The sequence below is a fragment of the Eptesicus fuscus genome, chromosome 20 (genome assembly GCF_027574615.1).
Source record: "Eptesicus fuscus isolate TK198812 chromosome 20, DD_ASM_mEF_20220401, whole genome shotgun sequence".
Taxonomy (NCBI): Eukaryota; Metazoa; Chordata; class Mammalia; order Chiroptera; family Vespertilionidae; genus Eptesicus; species Eptesicus fuscus.
Genome location: NC_072492.1, coordinates 49276093 through 49299380, shown reverse-complemented (window position 1 = coordinate 49299380; position 23288 = coordinate 49276093).

Sequence of the window (23288 nt, the reverse complement as noted above, 5' to 3'; positions counted from 1 at the left end):
CCACTGGCTTGCACGGGGCCACGGTCAGGAGGCCAGGACGGGGGGGTGGGGGGGGGAGCAGTCAGCCGCCCCTACTGCGCGCTGGGCACCAGCCTCCCCTGCTCTGGCCGCCCTAGAGGCTGGCCGCTCCAGCATCTCCCCGGGGCACCACACCCTGACCGCCAGGCCGCCGTCTCCCCCAGGGCTCTGGGACCACCTGGTAAAACGTAAAACACTTGTTTAACAGACTAAAAGGCTCACCTGGACCCAGGAAGGCCTGGCTTTCCAGAATATTCCTTGACGGAACACCTGGAAGCTACAGCATCATCGGAAAGGCGGGTGGATTCCGGTCTCTGCTCTGGACCACTCCTCCCTGCGCGGAGCCTGGGAGCCACTAGGTGGCAGGAGAGACCGAGCCCAGACCAAGCCTGAGGGGGAGGGGAGGGAGCGGGGCGGGGGGGAGACCCAGAGGGCCCAGGCAGGAGATGCGAGGGCACCTGTCTCCATGGGAAGGGGGACCAGAGGGTCGGTGTGCGGTGAGAATGGGCCGGAAGCCCAACGTGTGGAGGCGCAGGCGCCTCTGATAAGAAGGCCCCTCGGGGAGTCGCCTGGGCCCCCCATTGAGAAGCAGGTGGCTTTCCAGCTCCCAGGTGGTCCTTGTGGGTGTCATAGGGCCGGAGGCTGCTTGGCCAGCTGGTGCCCACCCAGGAGACCCAGGGAGGTGGGGGGTGGGGGTGGGGAGGGGCAGCACAGGGCAGAGCACCGGCCGATGGGGCCTCAGGGGCCTGAGAGAACGACCCAGCAGCTGGTGAACCGAACCAGGTACCTCACCCTCCTCACCTGTGCATTGTGGGTAATGACCCTCCTCACCTGTGCATTGTGGGTAATGACCCTCCTCACCTGGGCATTGTGGGTAATGACAGTGCTTACCTGGCAGGGCCCCCCAGACAGTGCAAGGGAGGGAGCATTGTGCCTGGCGCCCAACCCAGCCCAGTTGAAACTGTGCCCCCTCACCTCCCCCCCCCCCCCCCCCCCCGGGGAGTTTTTAAACCGTCCACGCCACCCCGAGAGCCTATGAACATGTATTTTGTGGGGGGAAATACCAACAGCATTTCAGGTGTAACTTGGATAACATGTTTTTATTTATTTTTATTTATTTATTTTAAAATGTATTTTATTGTTTTTTTTACAGAGAGGAAGGGAGAGGGAGAGAGAGTTAGAAACATCGATGAGAGAGAAACATCTATCAGCTGCCTCCTGCACACCTCCTACTGGGGATGTGCCCGCAACCAAGGTACGTGCCCTTGACTGGAATCGAACCTGGGACCCTTGAGTCCGCAGGCCGACGCTCTACCCACTGAGGCAAGCCGGTCAGGGCAGATGACATGTTTTTATATAAGTCATGTGCTTTTCATTCTGTCAAGCCTTAGGAATTTTTATTTAGGAGATCTTCCTTCGCTGAGGAAATTACATGCGGCGCTGTTAAGCTCATCTCCTGTTGATCAGTGTGGTTAATATCACCGAATAAAACACAGTTTAAAAGAGGCGGTTTGCCGAGGCTCACGCCCCGAGTTTCCGAGTCAGCGGTTCCGGGATGGGGTCCAAGAACCTGCATGTCTAACAAGCCCTCTGGGACCCCACTTTGAGAACCACTGGTCATTCTGATGCGGGGAATCCTATTTCCAGGGCCAGCGATTGGCCCAGGAATGAGCACGTGACTGCATTCTGACCAATGGGTGCGGAGGGGGAGTCTGAGCTAGGAGAGGCCTCCATGGCTCCTCTTCCTTCACTGCTGGTCCCTGGTTGGATGCCTGGAGCTGCCTCAGCCGCCCAGCAGCCCGAGGGGAGCCGGCCTGGGGCCAGGCAGCACCCCGGGGAGAGGGCGCCCCAGGGGAAGAAGCCGGGTCCTGTGACATCGCTGATCAGCTGACACCTGCCTGCTCCCTGCCCTGCCCCCACCGTGAGCAACACCCCTAAAGAAACAGCCAAATGGATTCGGGGCCTCTGTCACCGCGGCTGGAAGTACCCAGTCCGACCGCCGACAGGCAGGGGCCCAAACAGCGTGACGGGTGCTGGACCGGGACGCGCACGGCGCCCCGCAGGCCCACTTTTCGTGGTCGAGCTGCCGTGGGAGGGCGGGGAGAACGCTAACCGTTCTCCTTGCGCCCCATTTCAAGGTCAGATTGCCGGGACCCAGGGACCGTCTGACAGGCTGTATTCGGGGTGTTGTGCGCACCTGCGGGGCCAGCAATCAGGCTAGCCGAGCGGGTCTTCCCAGGAACGAATGCCCCGGGGGTTGAGAGACTTGAGGGAGGGCCGGGAAGTGGGGCTGCATGCCAACTAACCTCGGTGGGGAGACGGCAGGCTCCGGATGGAACGGGGTGCACGCTCCTGGGCTGGCTTCGGAGACCAGCCTTGGTTATTGGAAGTCGTACCGCCTCCCCTCGGCTGCTTCGAGCAGGACGCGCTCAGAACGCTGGCCACGGTCCAAACCTCGCCTCGGCGGCCTGTTCCTGTGGACGCGGCCTAAAATAAGAAGGAAGGTCCCAGGTCCCAGCACAGGCCCTCGGACCCCACCTCGTGACCCAAGTCCTTTCTCTGGCAAATACAGGCCCCAGAACGGAGGGGGAAGGTGAGGGGGGAGAATAGGACGAGGAGCCACTGCCTGCGGTGCATAGTCCTCAGCTGAACAGGGTCCGAGCCTCACTGCTCAGGGTCCGAGCCTCACTGCTCAGGGTCAGAGCCCCACTGCTCAGGGTCAGAGCCCCACTGCTCAGGGTCAGAGCCCCACTGCGCAGGGTCAGAGCCCCACTGCTCAGGGTCAGAGCCCCACTGCTCAGGGTCAGAGCCTCACTGCTCAGGGTCAGAGCCTCACTGCATAAGGTCAGAGCCTCACTGCACAGGGTCAGAGCCTCACTGCGCAGGGTCAGAGCCTCACTGCGCAGGGTCAGAGCCCCACTGCTCAGGGTCAGAGCCCCACTGCTCAGGGTCAGAGCCTCACTGCTCAGGCTCAGAGCCTCACTGCTCAGGGTCCGAGCCTCAGCTGCAGGCCCCGGGGAAATGGGCAGCAAACCAGGAAGCAACATTTGACCACAAAGGGGTAATTTGTGTGAGTCAGGCTTGAAAGAAGTCATTCGTGTGACATTTACAAAAAATTGAGGTAAAGTTCACATCAGTGGACATTTCGGTGGCATTTTGTACACTCACCGTGTTGTGCAACCACCACCTCTATCGAGTTACAGCGTTTTCCATCACCCTAAAAATTAACCTGGTCCCCTTAAGCAGCCACTGCCCCTTCCCCCTCCCCACGCCACGCACCGTCTGCTCTGTCTGTGGGCTTGCCCTGGGCATTCATATCAATGGAGTCGTGCAACGGGTGGCCTTCCGTGTCTGGCCTCATTCGTTTATAATGACGCTTTCAAGATCCACTCATGTTAGAGCATGCAGCAGCACTTCACGCCTCTATGGCTGCAGCCCCTTCCAGTGTTCATTCACCAGCGGATGGACTGCCTTTGGGTTGTTGCGAAGACGCTGAGGGAGCATTCGTGTACATGTATTTGTTTGGATACATGCCTGCTTTTCCTTCTTTTGAACATATTCCTAAGAAGTGTAACGTCTTACAGGGTACGTCTAAGCCTGTGAGCACACACATGTTCACACATGCGCCCGCACACCCGTGTAAGCACACACATCTGAGACACCCACAGATGGGGGTGTGGGCGAATGTTACTGCTCTGACACCCCCGAGGCCACATCCGAGCTGCTAGAGGAGGCAGCCCCACGGGGAGGCCGCGCACAGGCTCCCACGCGTGGCAGAGACAGGATCTCCCCCTGAGGGGGTCCGAGAGATGATGGCGTCCCAGCAGAGGGAACTCATGCAGCCAGTGAGGCTGATCACGCGACAGCCGGCCTCGGCCCTGAGCTGAGCCGGCAGCACAGGCACCGGCCCTGGCGGGTTAAGAACCCACGTGCGCCGACGAGGACCTGGGGGAGATGCGCGTGGGACCGCGCTCCGTTTTCCTTCCTTGTAATGGTGCCTTTTGCAGGTTTTCTACATCGAAAACGTTGGGAGGACTGACTGAGTCAGTGCTGCTAACTGACTGAGAACAGGAATCGCTGCACTTACAGGTATCTGCTCTCATTGCGATGATTTCTGCTTACATCCAGGCGATGTTTAAGAAACAAGCCTTTCCTTCTTCCTCAGGATGGAGCTTGTGCCAGTGAGCGGGCGGGGGGTCCGGCGGGGCCTGGCGGGCAGGGGCGGGCCCCTGGGACACGGTAGGACAGGTAGTACTTCCTGTCCTGGCAATTGTCCCAGAGGCGGTGAGAATTCCCTGTCTCCCCCCGCCGCCCCCCCACCATCCCCATCCGCTCTAGGAATTCTGCGAGGGCTCTGAAGTGCTCTCAGCGATGGTTGCCTGGAAAGGTATGAGATAGCACCTGGCTGGAGTCCAGGGACACCTGAGGAGGCTTTTCTCCCAGGGGAGGTATTGTTTCCAGGCATCCAGGGCCTCTGCCCGGGAAAAGCACTCAAATACAGGTTCTGCCCATCACCCAGGACTGGGGGTGGGGGGGGGGGCGGGGAGGGGACAGGTGGGGACTGAGGTCCTGCGTCCTCCCTGCCTCCCGCTCCTCCTGCAGGTCAGGAAGGGACCTGGATCCCAGGTGTCCAGATGCGGCACCTGCGAGGCTTTGCCACAAGGGGGAGCTCTGAACCCCTCAGCAGGTGGCCGTGCAGCCTGGGAAAGAACAAGGAAAATCATTTTCTCCTTCCGGGAGGGGGGACGCGCTGGACACAGCGGATGGTTCCCAACCCGGTGGTGCAAACGGGGCTGAGGAGGGGCTGACGGGCAGGTGTGGAGCCACGTCTCTGCCTGGTTCACTCAGCAGGGCCTGAAGGCGGAGGCCTGGCTTTCAGCCGAGGACTGTGGCTGTGCCGGTGCGGGAGCCGGAGGCAGGAGGCAGAGCCTCGGGCGCCCACCGGGGCTGCAGGGAGCTGGCCTCCCCGGCCTGCCTGGCCGTGGCTGCCTGGAGGCTCCCCGAGGGCAGCAGCTGGGAGGGGGGGGAGGGGGGGCCTGAATGTCTGCTCAGAGTGGAGGTCTGTCTGCTGGCTCCCAGGGCCTCCTGCCACATGTGTGGGTGTGGGCGTGTGTGTGAGCGTGTGGCTCTGTGTGGACGTGCATGCGTGAGTGGCATGAGTTCTGACTACCCACCGAATGCCCGGCTGGTGGCCAGGGCGGACTGTCCTGCCCTGGGCATTTGAGGTGAAACTTGATCTCATCCTTGCTATCAGATCCCCGGGCTACAGCCCAGATCATGTGAACACACACAGACACACGCACACACAGATGAATACACACAGGCACATGCACACACAGGCACACGCTGACACACAGATACGTGCGCACACACCTCTCCGGGCTGGAGATGCTGTGACAGACTCTCCCGGTTACAAGAGAATCCAGAGGCCGGTGCAGCCAGCCTCAGGCCCTGGCACCGGGCATGAGCTCCGCCGAGCGGTGACGGAAGCCGAAGCCCAGCGACTGGCCTGCCGATTCCATGTTCTGCGGAAGCGCCCCTCCTGTCGATTGCTCCCGATGGGGCCGCTGCGCTTTTCCAGAAGGAGCAGAGGTGACAGAGGGCGGTCCCTGGGAGGGAGGGGGCTGGGCTTGGCCAGGCTGAATGCTCTGGAGACTCTGGCGCAGCCGGTGAAATCCAGGCACCACCCAGGGGGGTGACAGAGAGGCAACGTGACCCTCCTGCTCACCTGCAGGGCTGTGACCTCTGCCTGGTTCTGCTTCATGACCCTTTGACCTTGAAAACAGAGCTGAGAGCTTTCCGTTCCCATCCTGGATGCTGTGGGTGGAAGGGAGAGGAGACAGAGAGAGACGTGGATTGGTTGCCTCTTACACCAGCCCGGACGTGGGCCAGGGATCAAGCCTGCAGGGATCTGGTCCTTTGACCAGAATCAAACCCCGGACCCTTCCGTCCTCGGGCCGATGCTCTATCCACTGAGCCAAACCGGCCAGGGCGCCAGATGCCCCGTTTCTGCAGAAAGAACACCAGCTCCTGCCCCCTGCAGCCCTCTCCCCCCGCCCCTGACCGTCCACGGTGTCTCAGGCAGCGCAGGCGGAAAGGCCCAGAGCGCAGACTTGAACCCCGAGCCCAGCAGCCACACGCGCGCCCCTCGGCCGGTTACAGATGAGGAGCTAGAAAGTGCGAGATGCACAAATGCTTCCCCACGGCCGCGTCCAAGTGAGAACGTGTACGGGAGGCTCATCGGGGCTTAACAGCACCGCAGCGCCGGGGCTGAGACTCCTCTCGAAGGAGATAGAGCTGCTCCGCGGGGTCCAGGTACAGAGATTTCCAGGCCCGTTGCCCCGGTGCAGATGCAGCGGCAGCAGACGGAGCGACTCCTCCCAGCCGGGCCCCGAGCTCCCGGGCTCCTGTTCCCGCAAAAGGAGTGAAGCGTTTAGAGCAATGGTTCGCCCGTGGCTGCACATCACTCTCCCCGGGGAGCCTTGCAAAATCCTGCTGTTACCCGGCCCACGTGGCTCAGGGGTTGAGTGTCAACCTATGAACCAGGAGGTCAGGGTTCGATTCCCGGTCAGGGCACATGCCCAGGTTGCAGGCTCGATCCCCGGTGGGGGATGTGCAGGAGGCAGCCGATCAATGGTTCTCTCTCATCATTGATGTTTCTCTCTCTCTCTCTCCCTCTCCCTTCCTCTCTCCGAAATCAATAAAAATATTTTTTAAAAATAAAAATCCCGCTGCCCAGGCTGCACCCGAGCCCATTACACGGGCTTTCTGGAGCGGGGTCCTGGCGTCGGCGTTGTTTAAAGCTCCCAGAGGACTCCCGTCGCAGCCGGGGGTGAGAAACCCTTGCCTGCAAGGTCCCCTTAAGGGGACGATTCCTGACTCTGGCTGCGCATCCAGATCCCCTGGTGGGGGAGGTTGAGAACAGGTGCTGGCACCTCCCCCAGAGAGGCCACCGACCTGACTGGCGTGCCTGGGGCCAGGCAGCCAGGTGGTCAAAGGGCCGTGCGGGCAGGCGGAGGCCGCGGCTCTGAGGCCATCGGCGCCCTCCTCCGAGCCCGGGAGTCGGAGGCTGAGAGCCTGTGATCATGGAGCTTCAGGATGGGAAGCCAGCTGTGCCCGGAGGAGCCGAGGGGAGCGGGGCCGCCTCCTGACGGCTGGTCCTGCCTTCGCAGCTGCTGCCGGCCTTTCTTTCCAAACCATTTCCCGGCGTCCCTGCCAGCGCAGCAGACCTGCAGGCCCAAGGCACCGGGCGCAGCCTTCCAGCCGCTGCGGACTCTCCACCGGCCACGCGGGAGGCGCCGGCTGCAGGGTGCGCCCCACATGGGAGCCCGCAAGAGAAGTGTGGGTGTCCTTTGGGCCGCTGTGGTCGGGAGGTCAGCCTGGAGCCTGGGGGCACGGAGAGACGGCACACGGGACCTCGCCCCTCTGACTGGGCCACGAGGGGACGATGGTGGCGGAGAGCGAAGGGCCCCTTCCCCTGGAGAGACTACGGAGCCGCTCTGTCCTCCCCAAGAGCTGCTGGTTGTTCCAGACTGACCTGCCTCCGGCCTCGGGTGGACAGAGCGCCCTGAGGAAAGGGATGTAGAGGGAAGAGGTGTAAATCCAGCCCCGTCCTGGCCACCGAGGACGGAGGCTCGCCACACAACAGCGCCGCCCGGCTGCACTTCCTGACCATCAAGACGGCGCCGTCCACCTCATGAGCTGTGGGGTTCGCTCTCCCTGATTAACAGCAGAGGTGCCGGGCACCACTGAGCTGCCAGAACTCGTGGATGAAGACCCCAGTTCTGGCCGATAGGACCACCCCTCCCTGACCCCCGGTGCCCTGCCCCTCCCCCACCCGTGCCCTGCCACTCCTCCCCCACTCTGTACCCTTCACCCACCCTGCCCCTCCCCCACCCTGTGCCCTGCCACCCCTCCCCCACCCGTGCCATGCTGGCTGGAGCCAGAACCAGGCTCAGCAGGAGGCAAGTGGATTCTGTGAGCGTCTTCACCCCCTCGCCGTGGGCCTCAGACTCCGGGTGGTGGTGTTCTCACCGGGCAAATGGGGTCCTAACTTTCAGGAGGACTCTGTGAGGCCCCAACATGAGCGCCCGAGGGACCCGGCTTTGAAAAGCATTTGCAAGGCGGTTCAAACAGCAGGAATTAGAGGGCGAGGGCCCTGTAGCTGGCTGCTGCTCTGAAGCTGTGTGCACAGCCCGCGGTCCCCCGTGGAATGGGGGGGGGGGCCTGTGGAATTCACTGCCTTTGGAGGTTCACTTTGCTTTGTGTGCACCGTGAAGAGGCCCGGGGCCCGGCCTTTCCCTCTGATGGCAACCTGGGGATGTGAGCCGCTCACACCCAGCGTTCTCCAAAGGCTCTGTATGGTCCTTCGGAAGCTCATTCCGATCCTCACATCCCCGACACACAGCTAGATGGGGCTCCTTAAACCATGAGCTAAGGCGGGACCTAAACGCTCCTGACACCGTTCCCGGCTGCTGCGTCGGCGTGAAGTCCGTGAGTCCTGTGCGCCTGACCACGGCCGCCAGTCCCTCCCCCCGTGGGGCTGAGCCCGCGTGTGTGACCCCAGAACGAGGGAAACAGTATCAAAGGATGGATTCGATCCTTAGCCGATTTCCAGTCGAAGACACAAGGCTGTGGGGATTATTGAAAATTACTCCAGTTCATTAAAAAAGAAAAAAGCTTTGAAGTAACGGCATTTCCGTCCCAGCGCGGTCTCTGTGGAGATGCTAAATCCCGGCTGCCCTTGGCCCGCCTGCGGCAGGGGGTCCGTGAGGTTAATTACTGATTTTCTTGGTCATCGGATGCATCCTCAGGCACGCGAGCATCGCGGCGAGGCGGGCTCGGAAAGTGGGTCGGCTGGTTCGTCCAGAGCAGCCCTCCTCCCCCTGCAGTGAGCGCGTGACACGCTCCTGTCCACGGCTGACACGCTCCTGTCCACGGCTGAGTGGAGATGACTTGTCATTATGAGCCTCCTGTGCCCTGTGTCTCTCCAGCTGCCACTCAAGCCTTTTCTGTTTCTGATGTTCATGTTTAGATTAGGTTTCAGGAGAAAGGGGTCAGAAACCTTTTATTCAGAAACAGTGGGGTGTCTACCTGCTCCTTAATAATTTTTAAAAATATTTTATTGATTTTTTACAGAGAGGAAGGGAGAGGGAGAGAGAGAGAGAGCCAGAAACATCGATGAGAGAGAAACATCAATCAGCTGCCTCCTGCACACCCTCTACTGGGGATGTACCCGCAACCAAGGTACATGCCCTTGACTGGAATCGAACCTGGGACCCTTGAGTCCGCAGGCCGACGCTCTATCCACTGAGCCAAACTGGTTAGGGCTGCTCCTTAATAATTTTAAGGGCTCTTGATATAGTCCAGACGTGACTCCTTCGTACTGAACATATCTCCTTCCACTCGGTGGATTGCCAATCCCTAATAAGCAATCAAGAGTTGGCAACCTTCAGAGAGAGAGAGAGAGAGAGAGAGAGAGAGAGAGAGAGAGAGAGAGGCATCACAGACTACTGATAAAGACTACTTGGAAAGCAGTTTTACCAACACATCAAACCTGAATCTGACCAAGCTGTGTGATCAAACTACTAATCCATAGGAACTATTGGGGATGGAGGGACACGGTAAATGGCACCACATGCCGGTGATTCAGCTCACGCGGTTCTCTACCGCACAAATAACCTCTCCTCGGCAAGGAAAACTGATGGAGTAAAAGAAACCTAAGAACCATCCCAACCAATGACAATGTTTGAGACTTAATCTGGATCCTGACTAAAGCAAAGCCGTGGGAGGAAATTATGGCATATGGAGACAGTTACACACACTGGGCATTTGATGTTTTGAAGAAATGAAGGTTAATTTCTTTAAAGTGCGATAATAGTGTTGTATGGGGTTTTCTTTGTTTTTGCTTTTTAAGAGTCCTTCCCTTTCAAAGATACCTACTGAAATGCCTGCGCATGATGCTGAGGATTTGCTTAAATATAATCTGATGGCAGGGGTGGGGCAGCGGGTGGGAGGTAAAATGAAGCTGCATTCGTCAAGAGCGGGTAATTCCGGGAGCTTGGGGCTGGGTCCGGGGATATTCATGATAGCATCTCCCTCCACACATATTTGAAATGTTCTACAATAAGAAGGCGTTCTGAGGGAGCGGTCTGCTCTGAGTGTGGGATGAAGCATCGCTAATGTCCTGAAAGTGGCAAGTCCCTCTTCGCCCTGCGGTTCGATTCCCTGGTTTTACACGCTGCTGCTCGTGAGAACGGGCCCCATGGCGCTGCCTCGCTCTTCACAGCTCCTTTCGCTGCATGAGGGAGGTGTGAAGGCTTCCCGTTGCCTAGCAATGGCTGGCAGCAAATCCATCCCCTGCTCTGTGGCGCGGTAGTCAAAAATTGATTATCTGGGTGATTTGGAGATTTGACTCTGGATGAACAATTTTCCCCCCTGGGGCTTATGATAAGGGGTGAGCAAGAGACGGGATTGGATGAAGACGCTGGCAAGTAAAACGACAGTGGTCAGGGAAGGGGGGAAGAGCAGCTGAGGATGGACCCTTGAGCTCCGCTCTCTGAGACCTTACAGAGGGCCTGCTCTCTGTTCAGCACCTCTGCAGCTGGACAGCGCCTTGGAGCCTGGTTTCCCAGGGTGGGCCTCTCTTTTTATTCAGCACCTCCGCCCTGGACAGCGCCTTGGGGTCTAGTTAGAGAGAGAGAGAGAGAGAGAGAGAGAGAGAGAGAGAGAGAGAGAGAGGAGAGAGTGTTTGTGTGTGTAGGGGGTTTGGGTTTGGGTTAGGATTAGGTTCAGCTGGTTAGGGTTAGGGTTAGGGTTAGGGTTAGGGTCAGCTGGTTAGCACATGATGTTAAGGAGGCCAAGGCCCCAGCCTGGAGCTTGGCATCGACCAACCGGCTTGAGAAGCTGAGCTACTTTGCTCTATTTATAACCATATTGATACGTAACAGGGGCCGTTTGCTGGGGAGCCCGAGAGAATGGGTCTGACTCCATGTAATCAGACCTTCACTCCTGGCACATCTGCTCCAAGTCCATACTCTTCTTTGGGGGCGGGGTGACCAGCAATGACACTTTCACACTCAAAAGGACAACGAGGGAGGTTGCGGAAGGAAAGGAAGCCTGCTCCCTTGAGGCGGCCAACTATTCTGGGTTAACAACCAGTTGCAGGACTCAGTGGCTTGCAGCAAAGGCAGTTATTACTCACGCGTCTGTGGGTCGGTGGGAACTCGGTGGATCTTGTTTCTGTTCAGCAGGAATCAGCTCCAAGGTGTGAGTGGGATGGGACCTGCTCTGTGTCCTCTCATCCTTACTGGACCTGGGGTGACCCAGGGCACATCCTGGTCATCAGGGAAGGCAGGAGGGCAGGAGGGCAAGCCTGTGCCGCGCCAGCACGGCCAAGGGTGAGCCTGAGGGGGGGGGGAGTGAAGGGTTGAGAAAAGACAGACAAGAGAATGAAAGCTGGGTCTCGGTGGGACACTGTCCTCTCTGATGGAGAGCCTCTCTGATAGAGAGCTAGCGACAGTGCCACGGACTACAAGCCATCTCTTTATTTTATAACCAGATGCCACGAGGCAAAGTAAGGGCGTGGTCAAGATGGTTACAACATTCTCGTGCGTTTCGATCCCATTCAACTACACACACACGATCCAGCTTTGTTTACTTGCAGCCTCTATCCCTCAGGCACGTGGGGCCACGTGTTCGGACCACAGGTTCAAGCTGACAACTATAGCTGTTGGTTATCATTGTGCTCCAAGCTGGGACTTGCATGTGGCTACAAGAGGACTGTGCTCGCTCATTAGTCTGAGGCTTGAACCTGTCCAAACACTGTAGCCGCTCTCCCCACAAGCCAACTCACACAAGGGTACTTCAACACACTGCTCACCTCCTGTCTGCGAGCTTTTCATTGGTCAGAACAAATCCCAAGGTCAAGCTCAATGTCAGCGGGGCAGGGAAGGGTGCTGTGCCCACAGTGTGCATAGAGAATATTTACTGGATAGTCATTTATCACCGCCCCCCCCACACACACACACACCTGAAAGGTGGTCTGTATTCTAACGGGAAGAGCTCTGAGAGAGACATTGATGGGAGGGGAAAACTCAACAGCACCCATTCCAGTTAGCAACTGCATAGGCAGGGTTGGCCCTCCTGCCCTCCATAGGTCCTTGAAGGAGGTACAAAATAGGTAACTGATACAGGAACCTAGAAGCTGCTGGCTGCCATCCCAGGAGCTAAGGGAATCATATATATATGATTTCAGAGAGGAAGGGAGAGGAGAGGTAGAAACATCAATGATGGGAGAGACTCATTGATTGGCTTCCTCCTGCAACCTGGGCATGTGCCCTTGACCGGAATCGAACCCAGGACCCTTCAATCCACAGGCCAACGCTCTCCCCACTGAGCCAAACCAGCTAGGGCTGCAGTTGTTTTTTTTTTGAGCTGAGCAGTTTTGCAGCATTAAAAGTTCTGTGTGTGTGTCTCTCCCTCTATTTATAGACTCCGGGGGCGGTGGGGGGGCAGGGACAAGTTAGGCCTCCATCACCACCAGGCAGAGGGGTTGCCAAGCCGCCAACAATTTACCGAAGATGTGGTTGTGTTTGCACAGAAATCGCTGGCGCATCATGAAGGCTGGGAAGAGCAAAGAGACCGAACCTAAAACACTGGCCCACTCGTTACTAAATACAGTGTTTTCGGGGAGGTGTCAGCAGCTGTTGAAACTGCAGAGCATGATATAGCACGCGATCCTGTTTTACTTACACAGCGCGTACACGGGGCTCTGTCTGGGGACGGACACAGAGTAACCGGGACGGCAAACACGTTGGCGTCTCGCAGAGTCCGAGGTCGGTGCGCCTCACGGGTGGGCCGGGAGAGCCGCCGCCGGTTCCCGTGGCTGCTCCTCGGGGGGTGGGAGGTGTGCCGCTTCCTGGAAGAAAGGGAGGAAACGGCTGGGGGTGTGGGGGACCCGGTGATGTGAGCAGCCAGGACAGACCGCCTGGGTTTCCGGCGTGGGGAGCGCGGGCACTGAACCCCGCCCGAGGCTTCAGGAGCAGGTGCTGGTCTGAGGGGAAGGAACGACTGTGTTCGTTCCAACGGGGACACAGCCAGGCCTCACAGCAGCCTTGAAGGCGCGGCAACGCCGGCAGAGGAGCACCCGGGGGTGGGGCCTTCTCTGGCCTCACCCTGTGCCTGGTACCCAGACCCTCAGGCAGTGAATGCGGATGGAGATCTGCCTGGGCATCGGAGCCTGGAATTCTGGGAGAATCCTGGCCTGGACTCACAATGTGGGGGTCATCGAGGTCCAAGTGGCACTCCACACCCGGGGACCCACTTCTCTGTGACGTTCCTTCGTGGCCTGGCTGATCGCTATGGCACCACTGCCGGTTCCCGGTTTTCTTCTCCACGCGGAGAATCCCCATTCCCCCCCAGCACGGCACTCCTGGCCCCCAGCCCTCGGCTTCCTCCCACTCCCAGCTCCTCGCCACCATCCCCTCTCCACACCCGGGTCCTTTCCTCAGCGTGGCCTCTGCCTCCCTCTCCCAGGCCCTGCCTCCTGCTGCCTCCCCCACACCTTCACTCACCACGTTCCCACACCGGCCACGCCCTTCCTCTCGCTTTGCAACTGCTGCTCAACCTTCATGGCCAACTTCAATGCCACCTGCTCCGTGCAGCCTTCAGCACCTCGCCCCCCAGAGGGGAGCCCTCCCACCTCTCCTCACCGCCCGTGGGTAAGGCCTGAACTGAACACGCAATATTAAATGCTGCCTTGACCTTGGAGCCTCCCAAGACCCCAGAGGCCGAACTGAGTTCAGCTCCTCTCACCAGATGTCCCTCCCCCAGCAGGAAAGGTTCCCCCACCTGCCGTCCAGACTCGCTGCACCCCACCCCTACCGTTCTCCACCTTGTGGCTTCTCCTCCCTCCCACCTGCAGAATTATTACATCCTCCAGTGGGAACTGGGGTGACCGCACCCTCTTGTTACTACACAGCCGCCTCCCCCAGATCCTGGTTTCTCTCTCTGCTCCCGAGTGCCACCCCCGTGTGGCCTCACAGGACACCTGGTGTCTCCCTCCCCCAGGCTGTGAGCATCTGTTACCTGCAAACGGCTGACCAGCTCACTCGCCCAGTACCATGTGCCTGCTCTCAGCCACCTCCTACTGCTTAATGTGGGGGTCCCCCCACCAGTGGGGTGAGTAGGGAGGAACTCCTCCCTCCTGCTCTTGTCAGGTCTCAAGGTCAGGGACAGTGTGGCCCCACCTCGGTGGCCCAGAACCTGGCTTGGCCCATGGAACTGGCTCAGGAAATGTGTGTGGACTAGATGGTGCCTTCCCCTCCCGGCCTCCCTCCACCCCACCCCCTCCACCCTCCCCGAGCTGTCCCCATACGATGCCCCTCCTCCAAGTCCCCATCCTTCCCGGCACCAAATAAACGCATTTAACTGTGGGCTCTGTCTCGCTTTCCAAGCCTCTGTCCCGCCTGTGCTGAGGGTGGGAATTCTGGACAAACGTTCCGAGGCCGCCATGAGTCTCTGCAAAGGTTTCCTGCAGAATCAACACCCGGGGCCGTCTCTGTTCCGTCTGGAAACCACGCCAGCCCCCGCTCCTCTCCAAGTGATGCTTAATTTTTCTAGAAATGAACTTGCACGGTGTCACGCCACCTGAATGCACCCTGGAACCTCTCTATTCGGATCTGTGAGCAGCGACGTGCCGAGTGATGCCACGATTGTCTCCGGGGAGGTCTCCTGTACCGTCGCTGATTAAACCGTAGCTGACTGCGGGGGTGGGGGTGGGGGGACGCGCGCTCTAGCTGGCGGCAGGCGAGCCAGCGAAAGCCGGGGATAATGAATAATGGTTGTGGCAAAACTGATAATGCGCCCGCTATTATATCGACTGGGGCTGCAGCTTCAGTTAATCGTGCTAAATGGCTGGGCTGAGCTGTGCCGCGCTGGCCTGGCTGCTCCCCGCCCTCCTCTGAAGATGCCCCTTTGTCTGGAGCTGGGTCCTTGTTTGTTTCTTTCTCTCTTTCTTTCTTCTTTCTTTCTTTCTTTCTTTCTTTTTTTAAACTGATTTCAGGGAGGAAGGGAGAGGGAAAGAAAGATAGAAACATCAATGATGAGAGAGAATCATGGATTGGCTGCCTCCTGCACGCCCCACAGGGGATGGAGCCCGCAACCCGGGCCTGTGCCCTGACTGGGAATCGAACCTTGACCTCCTGGTTCGTAGGTCGATGCTCAACCACTGAGCCACACTGGGTCCTTGTTTCTTTCTCCTTAAACTCCATTCAAACGAGGTGGCTCTTGGCCAGAGGCAGCCTGTGGGGGGGGGGGGGGGGAGTTACGAAAGCATCAGAGCTTGGGCTCCCTCCCACTGGCGTGTGGTCCAGGCACGCTGCGCACGGCATAACGGGGAGCTCGTGACCCCCAGAGGCTTGCTGTCCCGGCAGCCTGGGTGCTGCCTGGTAAGGGCCATGTGTTCAGTCCAGGGTCAGTCTAGGAGTCGGTTTGAGTCCTGCCTCCTCTATTTTCTAGCCACGCGACCTTGAACCTCAGCCCCTGGTCTAGGAAGTAGCGACATTCCTGGACCCGCTTCCGAGAGCCCTGGCATTCGATGGGCTTGAGCCGTCTACCTGAGATGATGCTGTGATGTGTGGCTCTGAGGCCCGCAGTGGGGTGCTGCCTGACCCCCTTCCGGCCTCTGCAGCCCCACCTCTGCCCGGCACAGGGGGCGGGAGCCCGGCACAGGGGCCGGGAGCCCAGCGCCCCCACAGGACCTCTGCAGGGGGCGCCCCTTTGAACTGTGCGAGGCTCCATCAGTCCTCGCCTCCGGATCTGCTGAGGATGATGGGCGGTGGGTGTGAAAGAGCAGCTGCCGCTGTGATGGCCCTGGGGCCCTGGCGATATTTATCCCCTTCGCAGCCCAGAGAGATGGATTGCTCACAGCCAGCCCCACAGCCGCTGCGCACACGCAGCCCTGAAATCCTGACCCCGGGGGGCAGAGGACAACCTGGAGGGAGCTGGTGCCCCAGAACCGCCCCTTTCGAACCCTCCACTCCCCCATCCAGGCCAGAGAGCGCCCCCCGACGGTCCAGGCTCAGTCCTGCTCGGAAAGGAGATTCATTAATGGACAGCCAAAGGCGCATTGGCGTGCCCACCTTTTGGTGAACAGGACGAGGCTCCAGCCGACCGAGCCGCCGGCCAGGGCTCTCCTGTGGCCTGTCGGTGTGGGGGGCCCCTGTAGCAGATGTCTCAGCGCTGAGCCGTTTCCTGTCCCCGAGTCAGACGCCGCGCTCAGGATAAAGGGTTTATAAATAGATCGCTGGATTTGGTTCCCTAATTCCGATCCAGGGCGGGTGCGTCTGTGTCCGCGTCTCCCTCGCAGGTGCGGCTCTTGCCTGTGTCTGGCATCCAAGCTCTGCCGTCCTCATGGACGGTGGGCAGCCCGCCTCCTGCCGCCCTCATGAACGGGTGGGCAGCCCGCCTCCTGCCGTCCTCATGAACGGGTGGGCAGCCCGCCTCCTGCCGCCCTCATGAACGGGTGGGCAGCCCGCCTCCTGCCGTCCTCATGGACGGGTGGGCAGCCCGCCTCCTGCCGTCCTCATGGACGGGTGGGCAGCCCGCCTCCTGCCGCCCTCATGGACGGGTGGGCAGCCCGCCTCCTGCCGTCCTCATGGACGGGTGGGCAGCCCGCCTCCTGCCGCCCTCATGGACGGGTGGGCAGCCCGCCTCCTGCCGTCCTCATGGACGGGTGGGCAGCCCGCCTCCTGCCGTCCTCATGGACGGGTGGGCAGCCCGCCTCCTGCCGGCCTCATGGACGGGTGGGCAGCCCGCCTCCTGCCGTTGCCCCAGATCCTTCAGAGCAGCTTGTGTCCGGAGGGGCCGTGTGCTCCGTGAGGGTCTGCAAAGCCTGGCCTGGCCTTCATCCACAGGACTGCCTTTCCCGTGGGGAGACGTGTGCTCCAACGTCCTTCATGCTCACGGGTTTTCTATTCCTGTTGGAGACAGCTTGATCATCTCTCTCTTTTTTTTCCTGTCTTCTCTTTTTGTCTATTCCGTCTTTTAAAATGTTTGCACGCAAATTGTTTCTCCTGCTCTTTTCATTGCTCTGAAGAGCTCTCTGGCCTGGCTGGTGTGGCTCAGTGGTCGAGCACCATCCCATGTACCAAGAGGTCATGGTTTGATTCCTGGTCAGGGCACATGCCCAGGTTGCAGGCTTGATCCCCGCTACGGGGCATGCAGGAGGCAGCTGATCCATGATTCTCTCTCATCATTGATGTTTTTCTCTCTCTCCCTCTCCATTCCTCTCTGATATATGTGTGTGTGTGTGTGTGTGTGTGTGTGTGTGTGTGTGTATTAAAAGAAATAAGACTCAGGAATAACCCTTGACCTTCCCCCAAACTTTGGGAAAGAATTGAGGATGGAAGGCCTGTTAGGACTATCACCACAGTGTCACTAACTATAGTGTAATCAGAACCTGGGGGGAGCCAGGGGGGGCCCAGCAAGGCCTGTGGGTCCAAGTCCCTCTGTGACTCAGTCTGTAGACGACCCAGCAGGCATCTGTTCACTAAACATTAACTCCTCCATCTCCCTGCGAACTGCCTCACTTCCCTTTAAAGACCGGCCCCTTTCCTTCCTTCTCCTTCGTCCGGAAGGACACGCAGACCTCATCTTGCAGACCTTTGGAATTCGCATGCTCTGTGAATTCCCCTTGCTATGTATTAAAACTTGCTTTTCTTCTGTTAGTCTGCCTTATTTTACTTTATTTTAAAAATATTGTTATTGGTTCAGAGAGGAAGGGAGAGGAAGAGAGAGAAACATCAATGATGAGAGAGAACCATTGATCGGCTGCCTCCTGCACGCCCCCTACTGGGGATCAAGCCCATAACCAGGCATGTGCCCTGACCGGGAATCGAACCGTGACCTCCTGGTTCACAGGTTGATGCTCAGCCCCTGAGCCACTGCCTTATGTTATTTGAATCATTGGACCCGCTGGAAGAACCAAGAGGGGAAGAGGGAACCGCCCCACCCACGTCCCTCACTGGGAAACAGTGAAGCCGAACCCAAGACAGTGGGGAGAAACACCCATCCTCGCCGCCTTTGAATCGTCAGGAGGGCGACGGGTTAGCGGGCCGCGAGCTGTGTGTGGCACCCTCCGCCCCGGCCGCTCGGAGCACTCCTGAATGAGCAGCGTCCTTTTCCGAGTGGCGTCTGGGTCTCCCGCCACGTGAACTGTCCTGGGAACAAAGGCCCTTTGTAGGTGCTGGGCTTCCGGTAGCTTCGTTCCTCCCTCCATGTGTCTGCAGAAGAGTTTACCGCCTGGCGCTGTGATGAATTCCATTTCTTGATCACAAAAGCACTGGGCAGGGGTGGGAGGGGGTGGGAGGGGGTTGCTATAGCGACCAGGGATGGGCCACTCAATTAATTTGGAGAGGAACCATGATGGATGCCGCCAACCCTCGGCAGGAAGTCTGAGGCTGAAATGACCACAGGGCCTCGCATTCCCCCCATCAGCTCCGTGTGGGCAGAAGCAGACCGGGGCGGTGAGTGCTGTGCAGGATGAGAAAATCGGGGGCCGCGGCCGGTGATGCTCCCAGCTCCTGGGTCTTTCCAAACGTGTTTGCACAATGCAGTCTGTCCCAGCTCTCCTGGGAGGCTGCGCATCGAAATACACAAATGTCCACCGACTCCAGGCGGCAAACTGGGAGGAAACAGCTCCCCAGGGCAGGGCTGGGAGGAGGGAGGGCTGGGAGGAGGGAGGGCTGGGAGGAGGGAGGGCTGGGAGGAGGGAGGGCTGGGAGGAGGGAGGGCTGGGAGGAGGACGGGCTGGGAGGAGGGAGGGCTGGGAGGAGGGAGGAGGCAGGGCTGGGAGGAGGGAGGGCTGGGAGGAGGGAGGGCTGGGAGGAGGGAGGAGGGAGGGCTGGGGAGGCCTCAGCGGGCTTTCCTGGAGTGCTAGCCGCCTTCAGGGTCATGGACGGGCTCTTCACCTGTGAAGTTTGGCTCAACCTCAGGTAGACCCCTACCCTGGGAGGGTGTCCCCAGAGGAGGGCCAGAGTGGGGGCTTAAGTGTGGGGCCCAGGTGCTTCTTTAGCATGAGCGGTTTAGGGCCAAACCTTTTCTGACCACTTGGTAGTGAGCATATAGCCAAGTTTAGCCCACGCAAGGGGCATTCCCGCCCCCTCCCACGTGGAAAACCACTCTCTGACGGGCCGTCTCTCTGAGCCTGAATTGCTGAGGGCAGGGCAGCGGCCTCTCTCCCGGCTCAGGCTGGGGTCCGAGTAGGTGTGGGTGGGGGGTTGTCTCCCACCTGTGCACACGGCCCACCTGGCCCCACCCTGGCCCAGCGCACACACAGCCCTGCTGTGGAGCTCACACACCAGTGTACACACCCGATGTGACAGGGTCCTGGGATCCGAGTGTGCCACCGGCTGGGACTCGGCGAAGGATGAAGTCCAAACCCTCCCCATGCCATCTCCTTCCATCCCCTCCATCCTGCAATGCCCCCCTCCCCCCGCTCCGGGCTGACCCTGCCCTTGTCCGTTCAGCTGCTACAAGTTACCACCGTCCAGGTGGCTTGTCAACCACAGGCAGGATTCCTCCCAGCCCCGGAGGCTGGAGCTGGAGATCAGGGTGCCAGCAGGGGGAGGTCTGGCGAGGGCCCGCCTCCACGTGGCAAATGGCCACTTCCTGGTGGCCTCACGTGGCAGGAAGGGAGTGCGCTCTTGGGCTACTCCCCCCTCCCCCTCCCCCCTCCCCCCTGCCCAAGGGCTCGGCCCTTAAGACCCAATCACCTTCCAAAGGCCCCGCCTCCAAACGCCTTCACCCTGGCAGACCCCCAAGCCATCAACCTGTGATGCTAATCGCTGCTTGTCACCTGTCTCCCAGGAACCCAACCTGTGACAGCAGGTGCCAGAGTGACCCCCACATGCCCAGCCAGGTTGGAGTTTGGAGCGGGTCCATCCACCAGCTGGTTGGCAATGAGGACCTACAGGGGTGGTGGGTGGGACGCGGACAGACCCCCACGGGGCATCTAGTTACACGGACGCGTGCACCTGCGTCTGACCTACTTTTCGCTGTGGCTCAGGGCACCTCGGAAGGGCAGATGCCAACTCGCGGAGGACTGTCAGCTCTGCAAGTGCTTCTTGTCTAATAACAATTCCGATTCGTTTGGTCTGCGAGAGATGCAAATGACTTCCGTCCTGCAGCACAGCCCATCCCAGAGGGGGCCCTTCGCTGCCCTGGCGTGGAGCCATCAGCCAGCTTCCTGTCTCACACAGCTGCCTCGCTCCGGGCCCTGGAGAGCCTGCTGCACCCGGCCTCTCCCGTTCTCTCCGGACCAGCGCCCCCACCCGCCCGTCCCTTCCCGATCGAGCTCTAAACCTGGGCACCAAGCACATAGATAGACACACAGAGGCATTTCTGCTCCGCTGCTGGCAAGAGAAGCAAATTGGGAACGCATGTGGATCCGTGAGGAGCTGGCCGACTCCATTCGGAGCAGCTGTTCCCCAGGATGAAGCGACTGCGGATCTGTGGTGGGAACACACCCTGAGATTTCGTGTTCAAACAAAACGCAGCAGGAGCAGGCGAGGATCAGAAGTGCAGACCCTCCTCCCTCTACACACAGACGGCTATCGCTATCTCAGTGGTCGGCAAACTCATTAGTCCACAGAGCCAAATATCAACAGTACAACGATTGAAATTTCTTTTGAGAGCCAAATTTTTAAACTTAAACTTCTTCTAGACTCACCCAGGCCGTGGTATTTTGTGGAAGAGCCACACTCAAGGGGCCAAAGAACCGCATGTGGCTCGCGAGCCGCGGTTTGCCGACCACTGCTCTAGCTCTACACGCACATGCACACGCACACACGAGGTGCATCTCGGGAACTCCACACAGGACACTGGGGACCATCAGTGAGTGTTCACCTCTGCGGATGCCGCCGCCTCGCTGGGAGAGGGGAGCAGGAAGAGACACGTTTTCCTGCGGGACGTTTGCGCCTTTGGAATTCTGTGTCATTTGCATGTCTTACTTATTCCAACAAACTAATTAATACAACGTAAGCGGACAATGAGGGGAAAAGGGCAAAGGGTTGAGGCCCAGCCCCCGAGACCAGATTTCTCTCAAGGTTGGACGAAGTTTCTAATGGCCTTTTCCCTGAGCTTGATTGACGGGTAACCAGATACAGTGAAATCCACACTTTTTCTTTGTTTTTAATCCTCACCTGAGGATGTTGTTTCCATTGCTCTGCAGAGAGCGTCGAAGGGAGGGAGGGCGGGCAGGGAAGATGGAGCGAGAGAGACATCGATGTGAGAGACACCTCGAATGGTGGCCTCCCGCACGTGCCCCGACCAGGGCTGAGCATCAAACCTGCAACCCAGGTAGGTGCCCTTGACTGGGAATCAAACCCCAGGGCGCAGGCCGACGCTCTAACCCCTGAGCCCACCAGCCAGGGCAGACTCACCCTTTCTGCCGTTTCATAGGTTTCGACAAGTGTGTGCGGTTTTGTAACCACCCTCAGGCCCCAGATATAGAGCGTACGCGTTGGGGTTCGCCCGTGCCACTGCGTGTACCGAGCGCGTCCCTCTTCAGTGCGGACCGTGCCCCACAGCGTGGCCGCGTCTCCCCCGCCGGACGCAGCGGAGCTGGGCCAGCCGGTCGCCAGGGGACGGGCACGTGAGTCGTTTCCGGTTTCGGGTGATTACGAGCAAAGCTGGCACAGACCTCCTCCTCCTCCAAGCCCCCCCCCCCCCCCCGTGTTTATCATCTGCCCGGTTATGCCCCTGGGCACACCCTGCTCTGGAGGCTGGCAGAGAAGGGGAGCGGTTCCTGCGGGGCGGGGACACCTGAGCCGGGACGGAGCCCCGCCCCCCACCCCCACCTGGTCTGCAGCTGCCGCACCTGATGGCTTCAGAGTGACAGCTGCCGCCACCTGAGACCTGCCCGGCGCGCACGCAGCCCAGCGTCTCGTTTCCAGTGGCCCCTCAGGGGGGGCGATCATCTCCGTTCTCAGGGGGAAGCTGAGGCTCAGGGGTTAAGAAACTTGTGAGCCCCCCCCCCGCCCAACTGCCCCGGCAGGGCTCAGGGGTTGAGCGTCGACCTATGAGCCAGGAGGTCAGGGCACATGCCCGGGGTGCGGGCTCCATCCCCAGTGCGGGGCGTGCAGGAGGCAGCCCATCCATGATTCTCCCTCATCATGGATGTTTCTTTCTCTCTCTCTCTCCCTTCCTCTCTGAAATGCATAAAAATACATATAAAAATTAAACTTGTGAGACAACCAGCTCTGAGAGACTTTAGCCCGGGTCTGAACGGTACTCACAACAGCATCCCACACACAGTGGCGGGTTCCCACCCTCCCGGAGCCGGGCATGGCCCCGAGGGCCAGCCAGGCCGCGAAGCCTGAGTCCCAAGGCCTCTGGGCCGTGCCCCTCAGGAACTGGGAGGGTGAACCCTGTCCCCCCTTACCTTACCCACTGTCAGAAACAGCCAGTGTTATTGGTCATGATCCTGGATCCGTCCTCCATCACCTGCCTGGCCCCTCGGCCTTGACCCCGAGCTGCTGCCCCGGCCAGGAGTGTGGCCGCCAGCTGGGCCTGATCCAGCGTTGAATCACATTTGCAGAGCAGGAGGTGGGAAAAATAACAAGGAAAGGGGGAAAGGTGTGATGGGAAGGCAAAAAAAAACAAATAGGAAGTAATGGCCAGGTTTTAAAGGGGAATTGTCCCCAAAATTGGGAGTCAGAACTTTTGAAGAGCATCTAGCTCAGTGCCCCCTCCACCGCTTTCCCAGCAAAAGTGTAAGCCCCAGAGCCCCAGGGGGTCCCCGAGTTCAGAGTAGACACTGTGGGGCTGCAGGAAGGGGGTTGGGGTGCGTGGGTTTCTGGGCGGGTAGATGGAAGCTGAAAGCTCCTGCCAGGCTGGGTGGCAGGCTGGGTGCCAGGTTCAGTGTCAGGCACCTGAGGCCCCGCCCAGTAAACTCACCTCCGACCCCAGGACCAGGCCTTACAGCCTCCACTCTACAGGGGAGGAGAGGCCCTCGCTTCGGGAAATTTCCATTCTCACCATCAAGGGGTGGTGTGGGCCGGGCAACGACCCTGCCCCCGGGGAGACCTGGTCTGGGAAGAAGAGAAGAAAAGGGTGGGAGTCTGCCTGCTGGCCACTGGGGTCCCCCGGCTTCCCTTGGCTTCCCCTGGCTTCTCTGGGCACCCCCTGGCGTCCCCAGTCCAGCTCCTCGTGCATAAAACATGAGGGACCTTTTCCTCCGCAGCAGCTCACCCGAACCTCCAGCCGAG